The sequence below is a fragment of the Apium graveolens genome, chromosome 5, assembly GCF_009905375.1.
Source record: "Apium graveolens cultivar Ventura chromosome 5, ASM990537v1, whole genome shotgun sequence".
NCBI lineage: Eukaryota > Viridiplantae > Streptophyta > Magnoliopsida > Apiales > Apiaceae > Apium > Apium graveolens.
Genome location: NC_133651.1, coordinates 253,842,214 through 253,864,304, shown reverse-complemented (window position 1 = coordinate 253,864,304; position 22,091 = coordinate 253,842,214).

The following is a 22,091-nucleotide window of genomic DNA, read 5'->3' as shown; positions in this document are numbered from 1 at the left end:
GAGGGATGAATATCCCTCTACTGCACATCTCGATTCTTTTAATCATTGTAATACTTGGCACAATATAGATTTCGATAAACTAAATGCACGTTATAATGTCCTTCCTCCTCTTAGATTAGTTCCAGTCTCTGGTGGTGACCGTACTTGCCATTGGAGACCCGACACTCTCTTCATTTACACAGATGCCCTTAATGCTGGGCTTAGGTTTCCTTTCCACCCTTTTATTCCTCATCTTTTAGCTGATTTACAAATCAACCCGTGTCAGCTTCCTCCAAACGCTTGGAGGAATATTTTATGTTTTATGGTCTGCTGCCTTAGGGAGGGTTTTCCCCTTTCCGTAGCTGTTTTTAGGAAGGTCTTTCAGTGCTATAATAGCTCTTCCAATATTTGTGGTTGGGTCTATGTTAAGAAAAGGCCCAAAAGTAAACATATCTTTAACAGCGCCTCCATTCCTGATAACAACCAAAATTGGAGGAATAGTTTCGTTGGGTTACGTTGGGAGAATGGTGACCGGGGCACACTTTTCCGATCTTCCTTAGTGATGGCAGCCTCAAATCCATTCACTTAACTCCTGAGGAAACTATTATTTATAATGGGCTTACTCAGAACGATGGCACTACTACCAGCTGGACTCTCTTAGAGGAGTTCTCCCTCATTCACGTGGGACTATCCTTTGTTTCTCAACAGGGTATTTTTCTTCCCTTCTCAACTTTATTTCATTTCATGCATTATTAACATCACTTATTTTGTCTTTTGCTTTGTTTCGTAGCTGCTAAGGAGATTAATGAGGACAATGTTCCTCTGGTTGAAGAGACTGCTAGGATGAAGAAAGCTCGGCTCGCAGGCCTAGACACCCGGGGAAAGGCGACAGAGCCTATCTTCTTGAGAAAGCACAAAGAGCCTATGGGGGAGGCTTCAACTGAAGGAGTTGAGGGCCATAGTGCTCCTATTACTGCTGCTGCCCCTGCTGCTGCTGCCACAGGCGCCTTCCAGCCTCTTTGGGGATTCCGCCGAGGGGATACCGTGGTTGGTTCCACGAAACATGCTTGGGATTGGTCCTACCATAGCGTGACTCCCAAGGACTTTACTGACGTGGTGGCCACCCCTGACCTTGAGAGGATTAAGCTCATGGGAGCCCAATCTCTGGCTTCGGTATGCCTTCTCTCTTTTGAACTTATCTTTCATTCTTGTAGCATTTTCTTGCCTTATACTTTGTTGATTGCTTTGTTTCAGTCTAACGCCTATTTCCAAGGTGCTGTGAGGCAAGCCGAGTCATGGAAGCGGGCTTCTGATAAGGCCGATAATGCCCTTAGGAGGCAACAGAAGAAGTATGCTACCCTGGAGAAGAAGCTCAAGCGCAAGGAGGAAGAACTCGGAGAGTCCAACGCCGAGCTAGTGGCACTTCGGGCGGAGAAGGATAAAGCTATAGACAACTATCTGGACTCGGAGGAGTTTGCCCAATCCATGAGGATTAGGGATGATTCAGTCTTTCCCGGGTTTTTTAGGGCTGGTTGGGACACGGCCCTTGGGACCGTGAACGAGGCTTGTCCTGTTATTAACCCGGCGGACTATGTCTGCCCTGATGACGAGGCTTTGCTACAGAGGTTTCGTACCTGAGTAGTTGTCTCGGATCATGTTCCTCAGGATCCACTCCTTCCTCCTCCCGAGTCTTCTTCCAGACCTGCTGAGGACGATAGCTCTTCCTCCTCCTCCGAGACGACAGAGACATCCAGCGAGAGTGGAAAGGACGATGATATGGATGTCGAGGGCACCTCAGCTCCTTAGAGCTTTTTCAGCCCTGCGTGGCTTGTTTTCTTTTTCTAGACTTTATTTATCGAACTTTTTGTAATATTTATCCGATCTATTTTGTTTATCACCTTTTATGCTTGCATCCATGCATTTGGTTTTTATTTGTTAGGCCATAAACATACTTTGAAGAACTCATGAATTTCATAAAATTGTCTGGGATTCGTCCCTTACACAAGTCTTAATAAACTTCGTAATAAAACTAGAACATACAAATCCTAAGCAAGCAAAGCTTCAAGGTGCTTTTCAACCTACTCGCCATCTTGACAAGTGAGAATCGTATACCCTACACATAGTAAACCTTCAGGTTTTGTGCATGCCAAGTTCTCGGGACTTCAAAACCATCCATAGTCTCTAGCTTGTAGGTTCCTCTACCCTGAACACTCCTGACTCTTTACGGCCCTTCCCAATTCGGGTCAAGTTTCCCTTTTTGTCCTACACCAGATGCTTCTATCTTCCTCAAGACTAGATCACCTTGTTTGAAAAACTTTCTTTAACCCTTAGGTTGTAGTAGAATGAAGCCTTTTTCTGATATTCTACTATCTTTGCATGTGCCTTATCTCGCACTTCATCGATTAGATCCAGGGCTAACCTCTGCCCTTCTTCATTTTCTTCTGCATTGAAAGCCTGGATCCTTGGAGAGGAATGTGATATCTCCATTGGAACTACTGTTTCTGCCCCATATGCCAACATGAAGGGAGTTGCTCCTGTCGTGACTCTACAGGTAGTCCTATAGGCCCATAATATGGGAAGTATCTCATCCACCCAATTATTTCTTGACTTCTCGATCCTCTTCTTTAGTCCATCCAGGATTATTCGATTTGCTACTTCCGCTTGCCCATTGGCTTGTGGGTGAGTGTTAGGTCCCAATTTGTTTGTAGAAGGGGGGTTGAATGCAAACAATACCGTTTGATCGAATAAAATGCGGAATAAAAATGTGAAACAAAATTCAAGTTAAATAAAACTTTTATTAAACTTGAAAGGTGTTACAACTACGGTATCGGTTATAAGGGATTAATCTCAAATCAATTATTACAAATCTAGAATAAATTCGACATGAACTTTTTATATTTTTGCAATTAAAAGATCAAATGCTAAATGCGATTTGAGATTAAGTTCTAGGGATTTTAATCCGCTAGATTGATACACAAGAACAAGATAAACAATTCTAGTGGATTGGATTTAACTTTTCAATCTAGAATTTTGATCTTGAATAAAGCAGATGAAAAATAAAATGTTTGAGCCTTTTTTTTCTGCTGAGTTATTGACTTGTGTTTTTGTTGAATAATTGCATGATTGTCTTCTGCTGTGTTTTGTTGTTTAAGTAAACAAAACAATCCAGTGAATCAGCAAGACTTTCGGCAAGGCAATCAAATGAACTGGCATGACAATCCATTTGAACTGGTAGGACTTTCGGTGAGACTATCCTTTTGAACTAGCAAGACAATCCCAATAGCTAGCAAGACAATTAGAATGAACTAGCAAGACTTTCGGTATGACTATCAATTGTCATACCGATTGTCATAGTAGTTCAAATCAAATTGTCTTACTGAATTATTAATAGATTTTAATCTAATAATAATTCTGAAAATCCTTAATATTAATTCTGAATTAATTAATCAATTAATTTAATTAATCAATAAATTAATCTTTGCAGATATAATTTATTTTCTTAATTAAATTATTTGATTTAATTAATTAATGGAGAATTAATACTATTCTTGAGCAACAACCATTCTTCTGAAAATCTTCTGAAAATTACTGTCAATTATGAATCAATTCCACCACTTCAATGTTGATACTCGATGTACTGTCTGGTTCATGAGTGACTAACTTCCGTGACGTTTCTTGAAGCCTTGACCTTGATACTCTTGATTTTCTTCAGACTCAATCCTTGTAATTAATTGATACCCTGACGAGATCTCTGTCACTTGATTAAATCCACAATCTTGATTTATATCACTGAGGCTTGATCAATTTCTTGAGCTTCTTCCAGTGAATTAAGTCTTCAAGTCTGTAGATGAATAATGTTTCTTAACCCTTTGACAGATGTTACTCTGTGAGATCTCTCTGACGATAGATCCACTATTTACTTATTACATTCTTATTTGAGTTGAGTTAAATCCTCGAATAAACGAATAGGCTATGACATATGCCTTTCAATCTCCCCCTATTTGCTTGTTAGACAATAACAATAAATATCTAGAGGATAACTCAACTAACAAATAAGAAAAAGATATAAACAGTAATGCAAAGTAAATAGCAGAAAAGTTCTGGATTATATTTAACATTTTCCAGATTCCAAAAGAAATTTACAAGTGAATACAAGATAGATGTTCCTCTAGCCTGAACATATAACTACATTAGACTATCTTGATTCATAAAGCTCTAATCATATTACATTGAGTTTTGAGCTAATTGATTTCAGTTGTCTTCTCTTCTGACTTCACCTTCTTCTAAATCTTGAAGCAACTCTTTGTCAAAGACACGATCCTTTTCTGAAGTGAAGCTTGCTGGTCTGACTGGTTGAACTCCAACTGACTTCAACTTATTCTTGATCTGATTGTACCTTTTAATATTCTTTTCACAATAAGCTTGAATCAAATCAGCAGCTTGAGTCTTCAACATGGATGAGTATCCAGCAGTTCTTAAATGATGTTCCATCCAGACCAGATGCTTAGCTGAGTAGTCTTTAAGAGATTGTACATCTGGCTGACAGATTTGAAGACAATCAGACTTAAAGAATCTCACCTGATGAGGATTGTTGACCACTTGAGGACTAGCCCTGCTGGCAAACTCTTTAAGCCTTTCTCGAAGAACTTCATTCAACTCTGAGCTTCTTTTTATCTTGTTGAGAAGAACCCAAATCTCTGACAAAGAACGATTCTCAAACAGATGAAGTGACACCTTGAAAGATCCTTCACTCTGACAATATACAAAAATGCTCATCTCATTTAGGGATCTATCAAAAGCAGCTGTGATCCTTGAGACTTCAGTCTTGATAGCATTCATGTACATGTCATTGTTAGGATTTGAGATTTCCAGCTTGTCAAGAAGATGTAGGAACTGTCTATCATTGTTAGTGCTCAGCTGTGGCATATCAAGTACTCTCCTAGCTTCATCCCATTTCTCACCAATCTTCAGTCTGACATCTCTTCTCCTTTCTTGAGCCTTAATGTCATGAAGACGTTGCTTTTGAAGAGTTTCTGTTCTTTGTATGTCTTTCCTCATGTTAATGATCTGGGAGACCTTTTTGAGTTCAGCTTCTTTTCTTTTCATCTCTGACTGCTGCTGCTGAAACTCTTTCTCAAAGATAGGATCAACTGTAGCTTCCTCTTCCCAATCTCCAAAATCACTTTCCTCTTCAGCTTCAAATAAACCATCTTTATCTTCCAAGACTGGTTTAGTGGGAATGTCAAAAATGTCAAAGTCATCCTGTTCTCCACTGTAATAGACATCATCAGCCTTTCCTTTGTCCCCAACAGAGGTATCTTTTTCTTTCCCCTTTCCACTACTCCCTTTCTTCTCCCCCTTAGTTGAGGGATCCTCTACTGACTTTCCCTTAGATCCTTCATGACCTCCATCACCTCCCGAGCCTGAGCCTCCACCAGACGGCCCTTCATAGTAAGTCCTTTGTTCTTCATTGGGACAGTGAGAATTTTTGATCATGTAGTACAGGTGTTTCATCCCTTCATTAAGATGTTCCATACCTGTCTCTATCTTCAGAAATCTAGAGGAATCCAGTGAATGATTCATTTCAACCAAATCTTCAAGAGAAGTCATCCTTGTATGTAGAGAGCAGAAGTCAGAAATGTCATCAGATGATAAAGTTGGAGTTTCCTGAATGGAATTGAGCTTTGGTGTGACAGTGTTCTTGAGATCTGAGATATCATTTCTTATGAGTGCCAGCTGATTGTTGACAGAGGTGGAAGAAGAAGACCGTTCAACCACTTGTGCTTTGAATGCCTTAGCTTCAGCTTGGCTTTTAGCAAGTTCTTCTTTTAGAGCAGCAATTTGAGCTAACAGGTTTACAATATCAGTGTCTGTGTGTGCTCTCACCTGAATTTCACTCGTGTTTGGTTCACTCACCTCACGTGCTTGTGTTTCTCTCAATATAATTGCTCGTGAGGAGTCTTCCTGTTGCTGTTCTTCTGTACCTGCAGTTAAAATCACCCTAGCCTCTTCAAGAGAGGTCAGTGGTGGTGCAATGGGAATTCGCGAGTCCCGATCCTCAGTCAAACCTATCATTTCATGTGAAATAGATGTCTGAATTGCTTCAGGGATAGATTGACCGAGTTGCCCTCCACTTTCTCCAGATAAATCTGCGAGTGGAGAATCCCGTGAGGGAGCCAGAAATGTTTGATCTGGGAGGGGAGAAAATGACTCTATTAAAGGTGGCTGAGAGTCAGATTTTCCCTCAGAAGCATGTGACTGCTCTTCTGCCGTAACTATGGCAGGCACTGTAACAGACTCTATGTGCACTCCTCGCTCTGTGTCCTGAGTATCATCTGTGGATATGTATGGTTCCATTGTGAGTAATGGAATTGTGCTTGACTCAGTACAAGATGCCATGGCCCTATGGCGAATTTCAATAGATTCATCCTGTAGAGAGAATGTCTCTAGTAACTGTTCATCGGCCATTTCAAAGTCCATGTCCTGTTGGGAGGACAAGGATGGGCTTTCAGATGCCTCAGTATAAGTTCTTCTTTTCTTTGGAGGAGGCAGAGCTGAGGGTTCACTCACATTTAACAATGCACTACTTCCTATTAATCTCCTGGGTAACATTTTAGACAGTGGGGGAGAGGTTGAGATAGAATGTGACTCTGTGTTTGGCTCTATGACCTGGGATTGAAGCTGTGGTTCTACAACTTCATGGTCAGCCCTATTAACCACTGGGGGTCTTTCAACAGAAGTAGGAATGGAGTGAGAGTGAGGAATTACTACCTGTAATGGAAGAGCATCTGATGTTGGAGGAGCCTGGGTGGCTTGAACCACTGGAGGTTGAGGTTGCTGTTCATGACCGGGAAGATTAAAAATAGGTAAAGGAATATAAGTGGCCATGAAAGCAGATACAAGTACTGGAACTTGCATGAATTTAAAGGTTGTGTCTTGGCAGGTGTAAATCTTTTTGCTTACTGGAGGTGGTTCGGTTACTGCAGAATTAGCAAAAAGGGCTTTGTGTTCAGGTGTGAGAAGATGATCTGCTATAAGCATGAGAAAACGAGCATAGTAACATGATACCCTACGATTTGTAGAATGATCACGTAAAGCAGTAGTGAGACGTCTCAAGAGAATGGGAAAAAGTAGTTTGCCAAAATTGATCCTTTGATTGAAAACAACCACAAGACCAATATACTGCAGAGTGGAAGTGATGTTGTGAAAGTTGGATTTAGTGCAGTTGGCAAACACCTTAGAAAGTGTATCGAATAAAATATCCCATTCAGACACCAAATTGGATTTTGAAAGTTTGGTTAAATTGATCACCCCCTGATAGTGAATAGCATGGAAAAAGTTTGTGATATCATTTTCAGAGGGTAAATTACAGAAATTGTCCAATGGAAAATTTAACGCCTGATTGACTACTGTTTCATCAACCACATACTGTGTGTTTGCCACGGTGAATGAAAAAGATTTTGAATCATCGGCCACAGTAGAGGTTGTGCAAATCAGTCTAAGCAGATCGACATTTAAAATCACATTTGATTTAATAGGAGAGCTAACAATCGAATGGTCATTTAAAAATCTAATCCAAGGATTAAATTTTTCCACATCACATTTTTCCGGATTAAAATAACCAACCTGATTATGCGCGACAATTTGGAAATTGAGAGCCATTTTAAAATAATAATAAGACACACACTTTCAGAATTTTAAGAATAATATTAAGAAAATTCAAATTAATTAAATTAATTTAATAATTCAAATTAAATTAATTATAATCGAAAAATTTAGACAGGAATGTATCTCGTTAATATTCCTAACTCACAAACACAGTTTTGAGAAACCAAAAGACACAAATCAGAAATTAAAAACAAAATAAAATAATAAAAAAATACCCAAAATCAAAAAAAAACAAAAACTGATTTTGATTGGATTGATTTCTTTTAACAAAAATCCAACAGCACTTCTGTATGTATATACTTGTATGTATATATAACAGGAGTGATGATTTTTGTATGCTAAGTAAAAACTCGAGCAAGAAACAATGGTGACTGTGGTTGAACCGAAGAGAGAGAGAGAGAAAGAAGGAAAAAAAACTGTTGAAATTTTTGAAAAACAAAGAAAATGAACTGATGAAACTTAAAAACACACACAAAAACAGGTTAAGTAGTATAACTGGTATGACAATCCGGGATTGTCTCACCGATTGTCATACCGATAGTCTTACAAGGCAAAAACAAATTAGAAAATAGAAGAAATAGGAGTAATAAAAATAATAAATACTAAATATATATAACTGGTATGACAATCTGATAGTCATACCGATTGTCATACCAGTATAAAACTAAAAGGAAAATAATTATATATAAGGTTTATAACTGGCAAGACAATTGATAGTCATACCGATTGTCTTGCCAGTATAAAACTATACTGATTAACATAATAAACAAAATTTAAACTGAAATGACTTTCAGCAAGACAATTCCAATTGTCTTGCCGATTGTCATATCAGCTTTAAACACAGAAATACACATATTTATAAATATGTACTGAAATAAAGACTTATATAACTTAGTAACAATTCATAAAATAATTACAAAATTAAAATAATTAAAATATTTCAGAGATAATAATATTTTCAGTCCAAAAATAGATTTCTTTTGAATTTTAATAAATTAAATTCATAGAAAAATATTTTTAGAGAAAATAAAATATTCCGAGACATTAAAATTAACAATTTGAGTAAATAAATAAGATAAGATAATAAAAATTCCATAGAAATAAGCAAGAAATATGATAAAATGATAAAATAAATTTTGCAAATGAATTTTTCATTTATGAAAAATTCATTTGTAAATTCATTCAAGAACAGATCTCAGATATTAACTAAATTAATCACTAAAACTATTCAACATGCCCAATTTACCAACTAATCTGGTAAATGTGGATTCATCAAGTGGTTTAGTGAAAATATCTGCTATTTGTTCTTCTGTTGGAACAAAAAATAGTTCAACAGTACCACTCATGACGTGCTCTCTAATAAAATGATACCTGATGTCAATGTGCTTTGTCCTCGAGTGCTGCACAGGGTTGTTGGTGATGGCTATTGCACTTGTATTGTCACATAAAATAGGAATTTTGTTCAATACAGAGTCATAGTCTCGTAGCTGGTTCCTAATCCACAAGATCTGAGCACAGCAGCTTCCAGCAGCAATATATTCAGCCTCGGCCGTTGAGTTGGAAACTGTTTGCTGTTTCTTGCTGTACCATGAGACTAGCCTGCTTCCTAAGAATTGACAACTCCTTGAGGTGCTTTTCCTATCAACAACACTTCCTGCGTAATCTGAATCTGTATATCCAACAAGGTTAAAACCAAATTCTTTAGGGTACCAAATACCTAGATTTGGTGTTCCCTTAAGATATCTTAAGATTCATTTAACAGCAACGAGATGAATATCTCTAGGATCCGCTTGGAACCTTGCACATAAACATGTAGCATACATAATATCTGGTCTACTTGCAGTAAGATAGAGTAACGAGCCAATCATACCTCTGTAGCTTGTGACATCTACCTTAATGGAGTTTTCACATGGTCCAAGCTTGACAGCTGTAGTTGATGGAGTCCTTGCTGATGCAGAATCCTCTAGATTGTACTTTTTGAGGAGTTCCTTGAAATACTTGGATTGACAAATAAATGTTCCATCTAACCTTTGATTTACTTGTAATCCAAGAAAGAACTTCAGCTCTCCCATCATGCTCATTTCAAACTTGCTGTGCATTAACTTAGCAAATCTCTTACAGAGATTATCATTAGTAGACCCAAATATTATATCATCCACATAGACTTGGACTAATATAGTATCATTCTTATGTTTTTTAAAAAAGAGAGTTTCGTCTATGACACCTCTAATAAAGCTATTTTCAATAAGAAATTCAGAGAGAGTGTCATACCATTTTCTTGGAGACTGTTTTAGCCCATAGATAGCCTTGAACAAAAAGAAGACAAAATCCAAATGATCTGGATCTTCAAAACCAGGAGGTTGCTCTATATATACCTCTTCATCCAGCTTTCCATTCAGAAAGGCGCTCTTGACATCCATTTGATAAACTTTAAAGTTTGAGAATGCTGCGAATGCCAGAAATATCCTGATGGCCTCAAGTCTAGCCACTGGAGCATAGGTTTCATCATAATCAATGCCTTCAGCTTGAGGATACCCTTTTGCTACCAGTCTTGCCTTGTTTCTTGTAACCACACCATCTTCATCTAGTTTATTCCTGAATACCCACCTAGTACCAACAGCTTTCTTGTGTGTAGGTCTAGGTACAAGTTTCCAGACTTGTTGACTTTCAAACTGATTGAGTTCATCTTGCATAGCAATCACCCAACCTGGATCAGTTAGTGCTTCTTCAATCTTCTTAGGTTCCATCTCAGAAAGAAATCCTGAGAACAGACACTCATTTTGAGTAGCACGTCTAGTTCTGACTTCAACATCTGGATCACCAATAATCAACTCAAAAGGGTGAGCTTTATTCCAAACAGTCTGTCTTGGAAGATTTGATCTTGATGATTCGCCTTAAAATTCATTGTGATGTTGTGTCCTACTAAATGATCCTTCAGCATCTCCCCCTGAGTTGTTGCCATGTTGACTTGAAGATTCTCCATCAGTAGCAGTGGTATCTCCATTGTTGCCAAAGTTTCCTTCACTATTACCTTGAGTATCATCAAGATTAACAGGTTCTTCACCAGCAACAACCTCAGGTTCTTGATCATGTTCTAATTCTGAATCTGACATATCATCAAACTTCAGTTTCTCAGAAGGATCTTCAGTTTGGATACTAGGGAGTTTAGTTTCATCAAATGTAACATTGACACTTTCAGTTACTTTGTGTTGATCAATGATATACACTCTGTATGATCTTCTTCCATATCCAACAAAAATACCCTCATATGCCTTTGCCTCGAATTTACCACGACGCTCATCTCCATCCTTGAGCACGAAGCATCTGGCACCAAATACATGAAAGTATTTGATAGAAGGTTTCTGTTCATTCAAAATCTCATAAGGAGTTTTCATGAAGTCTTCGTTGATTAGAGTTCGATTCTGAGTATAACATGCAGTATTGACAGCTTCAGCCCAAAAGTACATTGGAAGACCGGATTCACTTAACATCGTTCTTGCAGCTTCAATCAATGTACGATTCTTCCTTTCTACCACTCCATTTTGCTGAGGGGTTCTAGGAGCTGAAAATTGTCTGGTAATCCCTTTGTCTGTACAGAATTCATTGAGAAGTGCATTCTTGAATTCTGTCCCATTATCTGACCTTATTGCTCTAACAGGGACGTTAGAATCTAACTCAATCATCTTGATATAATCAATCACAACTTGTGGTGTTTCATCCTTAGAGTGAAGAAATAAAACTCACGTATACTTGGAATAGTCATCAACTATCACAAGACAGTAACACTTCTTTGACATCGAAAGGACATTAACTGGTCCAAATAAATCCATGTGCAATAATTGCAGAACACCAGTTATGGAAGATGTGTCAGTGCCTCTGTGACTTGCTTTCTTTGACTTTCCTTTTTGGCAAGCCTCACATAGTCCTTCTGGAGAGAATTCCAGCTGAGGCAGACCTCTTACCAATTCTCTTTTTACAAGAGAATTCATTGTTTTGAAATTGAGATGAGAAAGTCTCTTGTGCCATAGCCAACTCTCATCTGACGATGCCTTTGCATAGAAGCAATTGACTTCAGGATTGCTTCCAGAGTTCATGTCAGCTACGAACAGATTTCCTTTCCGGATTCCCATTAAGGAGGGTTTTTCACTTTTCTTGTGCAGAATCTGACACTTCAGCTTGTCGAATAAAACATTGTAGCCGTTGTCACAGAACTGACTAATGCTAAGCAGATTGTGTTCAAGTCCTTGCACAACATACACATTTTCAATGATAACATTTCCAGCTAGCAAACAGCCATATCCCTCCGTTAAACCTTTGCTGTTATCTCCAAAGGTAACCACTGGGCCAGCTTTCTGAACCACATTTGATAGCAGGGCTCTATCTCCGGTCATATGTCTTGACGATCCGCTGTCAAGAATCCACACTACCGGTTGTACCTGTTTAATGCCCTGCAATACAAATGGATTAGACCTTCTTCGGAACCCAAGCTTGGCTGGGTCCGACATACTTGTAAAATTGGCCTTTATCAGGCAAAACAACATTCTTAATTTTAATATTCTCAACGTTCTCAATGACTGAACATTTGACCTTGTGAACAGCCTTGACAAATTTCTGTTTAGGCTTAGGCACAAATGTCTCCTTTCTAGCTTTAGGAGGACTAGCAGTCTTAGACCTATCATTCTTTCTATTATTCACATGCTGACGAGGAGTAGTCTTATCATTAGAAACATGCTTACCATTAAAATAAGCAAACATCAGAATAAAAGCACAAGACATACAATCAGGAACACCACATGCTTTATGAGAAGGATTAACAATAGGCAACTTATGCATGGTAGACATGGCATTTGTGTTATCCAACTCATGTATGTCTGAGTTAGTCTCAGTTGCTTTCACAACCTTGACTGGAACTTTTGACACACTTGACTTGGAGACAGCTTTCTCATTAGCATTATCTTCAGCACAGATTTCTTCTTGAATAATAAAAGAGGTCTCATCAAATGGTTCAGCAATTGATTCTTTATAGAGGGGTTCATCAACACCCTTAAGCACATGTCGTACTTCCCTGCCTTTAGCACAGACATGAGGAGGGGAGTTTATGCCTAATTTTCCAATAGAAGCATTGTAATCATAACCTATACCAGATGTTTGATTAACAGCTTGCTTATTGTAAAACTCTTTGGACTTCGAACAAGAATTAAAGTAAGCTTTAACCTTAGCCTTAAGACCGGTGATCTTGTCTTTGAGAATAGTTTCAAGTTGTCTATAACAGTCAACTCTATTCTCTAGAAAAGATACTTGTTCTTTTAATTTATCTTGATTAATGTGCACAAGTCTTAATTCATTGACCTCTTTCTCAAGGTCTTTGATTTGTTGATTTAACAATTCATTATCACGACGAGCACAATCTAAGGAACCTCCTAGATGATAAACTAATTCAGCATCAGTAAATTTTACCTCTTTTCTTGACGATGAGGTGTTTGCATCACTAGCCATGAGAGCAAGATTCCCAACTTCTTCATCTTCACTGTCAGTATCATCCCAGCTTCTTCCCTTTGCCAGGTAAGCCCTTTCAGATTTACTCTTTTGATTAGAATCGTAAGAGTTCTTCCTTGCTTGTTTTGGCTTCCTGCATTCTGTGGCAAAGTGTCCCAACTCATTACAGTTGAAGCATCGAATGGTGCTTTGATCAACCATCCCTGTTTTATACCCACCACTGCTGGTGTTAGAGGATGAAGATCCACCTTTCTGGAATCTGTTGTAGTTGGACTTGTACTTGAACTTGGGATTCCTTTTGAATCTGACATTTGAGAATCTCTTGACAATCAGGGCCATTGACTCATCCTCCAATTGCTCTAGTTCTTCCAAGGAATAATAATCATCTCCTGATTGATTTGTAGTAGGAGGATCAAATTATGCTACTATCACATTATCTTCAACCTTGGAAGACTGTACCATTCTTTCTGACTGTTGAGATTGTTGTTGATATTGTGGTTGTTGTTGTTCTTCATCAGCTACTAGAGCAGTAGACGTGCTGACCACTCTTCCTTTCCCGTAAACTTCCTTCTGCTGAATCTGCTCCAACTCATAAGTCTTTAACACACCATAGAGCCTTTCCAAAGAAATCTCACTCAGATCTCTTGCTTCTCTTATGGCAGTGATTCTATGTTCGAGATGAGTTGGCAGTGTTAAAAGGAACTTTTTGTTGACCTCCCTGATGGAATAGTATTTACCATTAATGTTCAGGTTATTGATCAATGCATTGTACCTCTCAAACACTTCAGTGATTCCTTCTCCTGGATTGGATTTAAAGTATTCATACTCAGAGGTTAGGATTTCTAGCTTGTTCTCCCTAACTTCCTCTGTGCCTTCATTAATAATCTCAATAGTTTCCCAGATATAATTGGAATCTTTACAATTCATCACATGTCTATTCATCAAGGGATTAAGGGAATCTACTAAAATTAATTGAAGGCTAGCATCCAGGGAGGCTTCTTCTATTTCAGCAGGAGAGAAATCCTCAGGATCTTTCACATAAGTTCTCGCTTTGGTGATCACCACATCATTTTCTATTACCTCTGGTTCAATAACCATAGGAATTTTTGGACCCTTCTTTAACACTTGCAAATATTTGGGAGTAGCCACTTGTAAAAACAGTAGCATCTTCTTCTTCCACATAACATAATTTTCTTTATCGAAAAGTGGAATTTTAACGGTTCCAACTTTTTGTGTAGTCATTATGAATTTTTTGAGTGAATAAAAAATTCAAGAAGTGAAAGAAACACAAAAGTCTAGGATCTAGATTTGTACGTTAATCAGAAGGCTCTGATACCAATTGTTAGGTCCCAATTTGTTTGTAGAAGGGGGGGTTGAATGCAAACAATACCGTTTGATCGAATAAAATGCGGAATAAAAATGTGAAACAAAATTCAAGTTAAATAAAACTTTTATTAAACTTGAAAGGTGTTACAACTACGGTATCGGTTACAAGGGATTAATCTCAAATCAATTATTACAAATCTAAAATAAATTCGACATGAACTTTTTCTATTTTTGCAATTAAAAGATCAAATGCTAAATGCGATTTGAGATTAAGTTCTAGGGATTTTAATCCGCTAGATTGATACACAAGAACAAGATAAATAATTATAGTGGATTGGATTTAACTTTTCAATCTAGAATTTTGATCTTGAATAAAGCAGATGAAAAATAAAATGTTTGAGCCTTGTTTTTCTGCTGAGTTATTGACTTGTGTTTTTGTTGAATAATTGCATGATTGTCTTCTGCTGTGTTTTGTTGTTTAAGTAAACAAAACAATCCAGTGAATCAGCAAGACTTTCGACAAGACAATCAAATGAACTGGCATGACAATCCATTTGAACTGGTAGGACTTTCGGTGAGACTATCCTTTTGAACTAGCAAGACAATCCCAATAGCTAGCAAGATAATTAGAATGAACTAGCAAGACTTTCGGTATGACTATCAATTGTCATACCGATTGTCATAGTAGTTCAAATCAAATTGTCTTACTGAATTATTAATAGATTTTAATCTAATAATAATTCTGAAAATCCTTAATATTAATTCTGAATTAATTAATCAATTAATTCAATTAATCAATAAATTAATCTTTGCAGATATAATTTATTTTCTTAATTAAATTATTTGATTTAATTAATTAATAGAGAATTAATACTATTCTTGAGCAGCAACCATTCTTCTGAAAATCTTCTGAAAATTACTGTCAATTATGAATCAATTCCACCACTTCAATGTTAATTGATACCCTGACGAGATCTCTGTCACTTGATTAAATCCACAATCTTGATTTATATCACTGAGGCTTGATCAATTTCTTGAGCTTCTTCCAGTGAATTAAGTCTTCAAGTCTGTAGATGAATAATGTTTCTTAACCCTTTGACAGATGTTACTCTGTGAGATCTCTCTGACGATAGATCCACTATTTACTTATTACATTCTTATTTGAGTTGAGTTAAATCCTCGAATAAACGAATAGGCTATGACATATGCCTTTCAGTGAGCCACAGAGGTGAACCGTAACTTAATTTCATTTTCTTCACAATACTTCTTGAATTCCTCGTTGTTGAATTGTGTTCCATTGTCAGTGACGAGGATACGGGGAATTCCATATACATAATGTTTTCCCACAGGAATTGTGCAACTTGCTTAGTTGTGATTTTGGCCAAGGGTTTGGCTTCAATCCACTTGGTGAAATAATCAATGGCGACAATCAGAAACTTCCTTTGTGCCGTGGCCATAAGGAAAGGCCCCAGAATATCCATCCCCCACATAGCAAAGGGAATGGGCGAGTTGATAGATGTCAGCATCTCGGGAGGTTGTCTAACAACAGGTGCATGCTTCTGACAGCGATCACACTTCTTCACATATTCTTTGGCATCAGCCATCATTTCTGGCCAATAAAAGCCTAGACGAGTTAACTTATGAGCCAAGGCCCTGCCCCCCAAGTGTTGTCCACAAATACCTTCATGCACTTCTTCAAGAGCCAAGCGTGCCTCATCGGGCCTGAGACACCTCAAGTAGGGAACCACGAAAGATCTTTTGTAAAGAATCCCATCTATCAAAGAATACCTTAGTGCTCGAACAGTTAACTTCTGTGCTTCAGTTGCATCGCTTGGCAGCCAACCGGTTTGAATGTAAGCCTTGATGGGATCAATCCATGACGTCCCCAGGCCTATGGGAGCCACAAGCTTAACATCTATGCTTCGTGTCTTCAAAACACGAAAGTACACACTTCCTGAACTTTCTTCTATCTCAGATGAAGCAAACTTTGATAGCGCATTTGCCTTAGCATTTTCTTCCCTTGGAATGTGTTCAAATGGCATTCATTAAATTGGGTCATCACATCCCTTACTAGGCGGACATACTTAGCCATCGTATCATCCCTTGCCTCAAATTCTCCCTTTACCTGGGATATGATCAGCTTCGAGTCTCCACATACCTTTAAGTTTTTTACTCTAAGTGTCCCAGTTAGACCAAGGCCAGCTATCAGGGCTTCATATTCTGCCTCATTATTTGTGGTTGGGAAGTCTAGCTTCATAGCATACTCAATTAAGAACCCATCAGGGCTTTGCAAAACCAACCCTGCTCCACTGGAATTTGTTTTTGATGCTCCATCAAAATAGAGAACCTGGTATTCTTTCTCCTTATCATCCTTCTCTTTGTCCGTATTATCGACTCCCTTGTCTTGAGGTACGGTATCTTCCTGCCCCCCGACTTCTTGGTTGGGTATGGTACATTCCACCACGAAGTCAGCTAGTGCCTGGGCTTTAATGGCCGCGTGGCTTATACTTGAGATCGAACTCTCCCAACTCTATTGCCCACTTAATCAATCTCCCACTTGCTTTGGGACTGTGAATGATATTTCTTAGTGGCTGATTCTTTAGCACCTCAATCTGATGAGCCTGAAAGTAAGGACGCAGTTTTCTCGAATCCATTACCAAGGCTAGAGCAAATTTCTCAGTAGTTGAATAATTCAATTCAGCACCATGCAGAATTTTGCTGACATAATACACGGATTTCTGGACTTTTAGCTCCTCCCTAACCAACACCGCGCTCTATACGCTCTCTGAAACAGCCAAGTACAAGAATAAAACTTCATTCAAAGATGGTTTGGCCAACAACGGGGCCTGAGCCATATACTTCTTTAACTCTTCGAATGCCTTCTGGTTTTCCTCATTCCATACAAAGTCTTTGATATTCTTTAGTGACTTGAAGAATGACAAACACTTGTCTCCTGACTTGGAGATTAATCGTCCTAGCGCAGCGACCCTTCCTGTGAGCTTCTGAACATCCTTGACAGTTTTTGGTGGTTCCATGTCCAAGATTGCCTTTATTTTATCGGGGTTAGCCTCAATTCCTCTCTTTGAGACCATCAATCCCAAGAATTTTCCAGATCCTACTCCGAAAGCACACTTCGTAGGATTCAACATCATCTTGTGGTACCTCAGGACCTCAAAAACTTCCCTCAAATGGGTTATATGATCAGTCTTTACTAGACTCTTGACTAACATGTCATCAACATAGACTTCCATAGTCTTTCCAATAAGGTCCTTAAAAATTCTATTTACCAACCTTTGATAGGTGGCTCCTGCATTCTTTAGACCAAATGCCATAACAAGATAACAATAAACATCAAAGTCAGTGATAAATGATACCTTTGGAATGTCATCCTTGTGCATCTTAATCTGATTATATCCGCTAAATCCATCCATGAAACTCAGCATCTCATGCCCAGCAGTGGCATCAATCAAAGTATCAATCCTTGGCAATGGAAAACAATCTTTAGGGCATGTATCATTCAGATCAGTGAAGTCTATACACATCCTCCACTTTCCATTAGCCTTCTTCACCATTACAGGGTTTGCTAACCACTCCGGAAATTGAATCTCCTCAATGAATCCAGCCTCTAAGAGTTTTTCTACTTCCTGTTTTATAGCCTCTTGTCTTTCTGGGGCAAAATTTCTTTTCTTTTGTTTCACTGTCTTCCGGCTTGGATCCACGTTTACCTTGTGAGTAATCAGCTCTGGGTCTATGCCTGGCATATCAGCTGCTGACCATGTAAATACATCACTATTTTCTTGCAAAAATTTCACCAACTTCCCTCTAAGGGGCTCCTCTAATGTGGCTCCAATGAAAGTCATCCTCTCAAGATTCTCGGGGTCTAAAGGAACCAAAATCAAGTCTTCTGCTGGCTTTCCTCTCTTCTCGTCATTTTCTCGGACATCCATATCCTCAATAGGCCACATAACAGCTTCTAGCCATTTTTTGATCTCATCTCTCTTCTCCAATCCCGTTTCGGGTGGGAAACTTCATAACTGAATGGTAGGAAGAGGTGACTGCCTTAAAGGCATGTATCCCTGTTCTCCCCATGATAGTATTATAAGTTGAACTATCCTTTACTACCACGAAATCCAACATCTGCGTTGCTTGCCTTGGTTCCGTACCTATGGTGGTTGGCAATTTGATTTTTCCTTCCACAGGACATTCTACTCCAACAAATACATATATCGGCAAATCGGTTGGTGTCAACTGGGAGTCGTTATACCCCATCCTTAGAAAGGCGTCGTGGAGCAATATATCCACAGAAGCACCATTATCCACAAGGACCCTCTTAACCGGGCTATTTCCTATTATTGGTGTTATGACCAGCGGGTCGTCATGAGGAAACTTTACACCCTCTAGGTCAGAATCATCAAAAGCCAATGTTACTTCTGTCTTGGCCCTCTTCGGGGCTTCTCCAACAATATGCATAACCTCTCTAGTATATGCCTTTGTGGAATTCTTGGACAATCCAGCAGCAGTTGGACCTCCAAAGATCGTGTTTATCACAGGCCCTCGAGGTCGCGGCCCTCCAAAAATTACATTTATAACCGGCCCTCTAGGTTGGGGATCCCGCCCCTGATCGTCTTGGTCCCTCCTACGATCTTCAAAGTTCTTCCTTCCATTATTATTCATGTCCCCTCCTTCTCCAGTATACTTGTTCAATCTTCCTTTTCGAATCAAAAACTCAATTTCGTCTTTCAATTGCCTACACTCATCGGTGTCATGGCCAACATCTTTGTGGAATCTGCAATACTTGCTCTTATCTAGCTTGGCGGGACCAGCCTTCAAGGGCTTAGGCCAACGAATATCTCGATCCTTCTCGATTTCCATCAAGATTTGGCTTCTAGGAGCATTCAGCTTAGCGTATTCGGTGAACTTTTGCCCAGGTCCTCCCTTCTTGGGGGTTGAATCAGGGTTTTGTTCGGTTCTAGGATACTTGTCCTTAGCGATATACTCCAGATCAGTTTTTCGCTTCTTGCCTCCAGTGGGATCATTACTTACTACGGTCTTCCTCATGCTTTCTTCAACCTTGGTATACTTCCCTGCCCTCTCTTGGAGCTGCAACATGCTTTCAGGGGGACGTTTGGCCAAGGACATCTTGAAAAACTCATCCCTAGTTCCTTGTTGCAATGCTATCATGGCTACCTTATCATCAAGGTATGGGACTTTTAAAGCCTCCTTTGTAAAACGATTCAGGTAATCTCTCAAAGATTCCTTAGCTCCCTGCACAATACTCATAAGAGATGCTGAACTTTTCTCATGGACTCTCCCACTGATGAACTGCTTAATAAAAGCCTGACTTAACTCTCTGAATGATCCAATAGAGTTTGGGGGCAAGCGACTGTACCATCTTTGAGCCATACCGACAGGGTTTGAGGGAAGGCCCGACACTTTATAGCATCATTCATGGGTTGCAGTAGCAGTGCATTAGAGAATGTCCTAACATGATTAGCGGGGTCTCCCGTGCCATCATAGGCTTTGATAGTGGGCATCTTGAATTTCCTTGAGATATGGGCATTCATTATCTCTTCTGTTAAAGGTGGAGTTAGATCATCAAGATCTCCAAGGGGAAGGAGATTGTTTGGATCAGTTCTTGGGACGACAACCCTTCTTCGTACCGGACCATCCAGGTCTATGACAGGAGGAGGATATCTCCCCCTAGGAGGTATCTGGGGTCTGGTGGCCTGGTGAGCCTCCAAGTAATGCCTCAGCCTTTGGATCTCAGCCGCATGAGCCCTGATCCTTTCCTGCACTTCTTGGGGATTCGCCCCTTGGGTGCTTTGAGGGCGTTGCCTTCCATCGGCCATTGGCTCTTTTCCAGGACGCCTCCTTCTCGGGGCCACTTCATCATCCGAAGATTCGGAGTCTCTCTCAGTGTAAGGACCAGAAAATTCCCGATCCTCGGGGATAGGAGCCAAACCTCGTATATAGGGGGGCGATTGCCCTCGTGCTTCACTTTGCCCAGCATATCCACTTGAATAGTCGGGGGAGTCGTCCCTTGTGGCTCAGATTGAGTTGCCCCTATCTGGGTTTCCGCTTGAGTAGATGCATAAGTTGAGTGGGGAGGTATCTCCACGGTGGACAAAATCATCTGGGTTGTTCCCAATGATGTTCCTTCCTCCAGAGCTCTAGTTGTTCTCCGTGTTCTCGCCATAGTTGTTGTTGTGCCTTCCCACAGATGGCGCCAAATGTTATGGATTAAAACTAATATATATAATTGTTGTATCTAATAATAAGGAACGTGGGCTTCAAGGCTCAATTTTGACTGCTCTTGTGTTTCGTGACTCAATCTGCCTTAACAAGATGCCTACGTACCTTGCTGATTGCTAAGGATCAAGTCAAAAAACGTAGTTCTTATCTGTGGGGTGAGGCCCCTTATATAGATGTTGAGAGTCCTTGAATTGGACTTGGTATAGGAGACTTGGTGGTCAAGTCTCTGAATTAGGATAGACTTAGGAGTCCTAGGGAGTAGGAAGCTGATTTCTTATCCCATGAGGTTCCTTGGAGGCCAATCTACAAGGATTTATATCCTCACTAGGACTTATCTTAATAGCTATTTTTCTCCCCTATTTATTAATTACGAAATTAATAAATAATCAGGGTTTTTGGGCCTTCTTTGTTCCATCAGGCCTGATCTGGTCCATCAGGCCTGATCGACATGTTAACCTTTCTGGTCTTGAATGTCATACATCTTCTTATTGGGCCTTGCAGCCCAAACTATTATGTAATCAAGATTTATTTATCCCTATCAATAGTTATGATTATTCAACGGATATTCAATACATCATTATCCGTTAAAGGATAATGTGTCTAGAAATATATTTGACTTTCAACGGATAAAGATTATCCGTTGAAAGAATAATTTTAAATTAGCCAAAATTTAACTCTTTCAAGAAAATCAAATTAATTTTTGGCATTACAAATTGCATAGACATCAATAATTGAGATTTGAGAATAGTTATCATACCTAACTCACCTACCAACCTAGTGAAAGTTGATTCATCAAGTGGCTTGGTAGAGATGTCTGCAAGTTGCTGCTCACTTGGAACAAAATGAAGTTCCATAGTACCATTCATCACAGCCTCTCTTATGAAATAATACTTGAAATCTGTTGTGCAAGACATGGTTGTATCATAACAAGACTAAGTCAAATTAACATCCCTAAAAATTAGTTGTGAGATAATCTAAATTTGTATTTGTTCTGTATTACTAGAGTCTATAAAAATATCAATGATTAGACTGGAGTATTTTTCTATAAATAGTCTCAAGCCTAAGAATAAACTCTGGAAGAAGATCAAGAAGATCATGCCTCATAGAAATTGTGAAGAAGCTTGGAGTTGAATAAATCTATTTTGGGAAAAATATTCTAATTCAAGATATCTACAAGTCACAGATCAAGTCATATAGAGAAGTCATTCGAGAACTCCAGAATGACTTATCGAGAAGTCCAAATTGGAATATCGAGAAGTCCCAGAGATATCGACAAGTCAAATGAAGATATGAAGATTGGATATATCGACAAGTCCTTTCTACATATCGAGAACTAACAGATATCAACAAGGATAATGAAGATGTGAAGA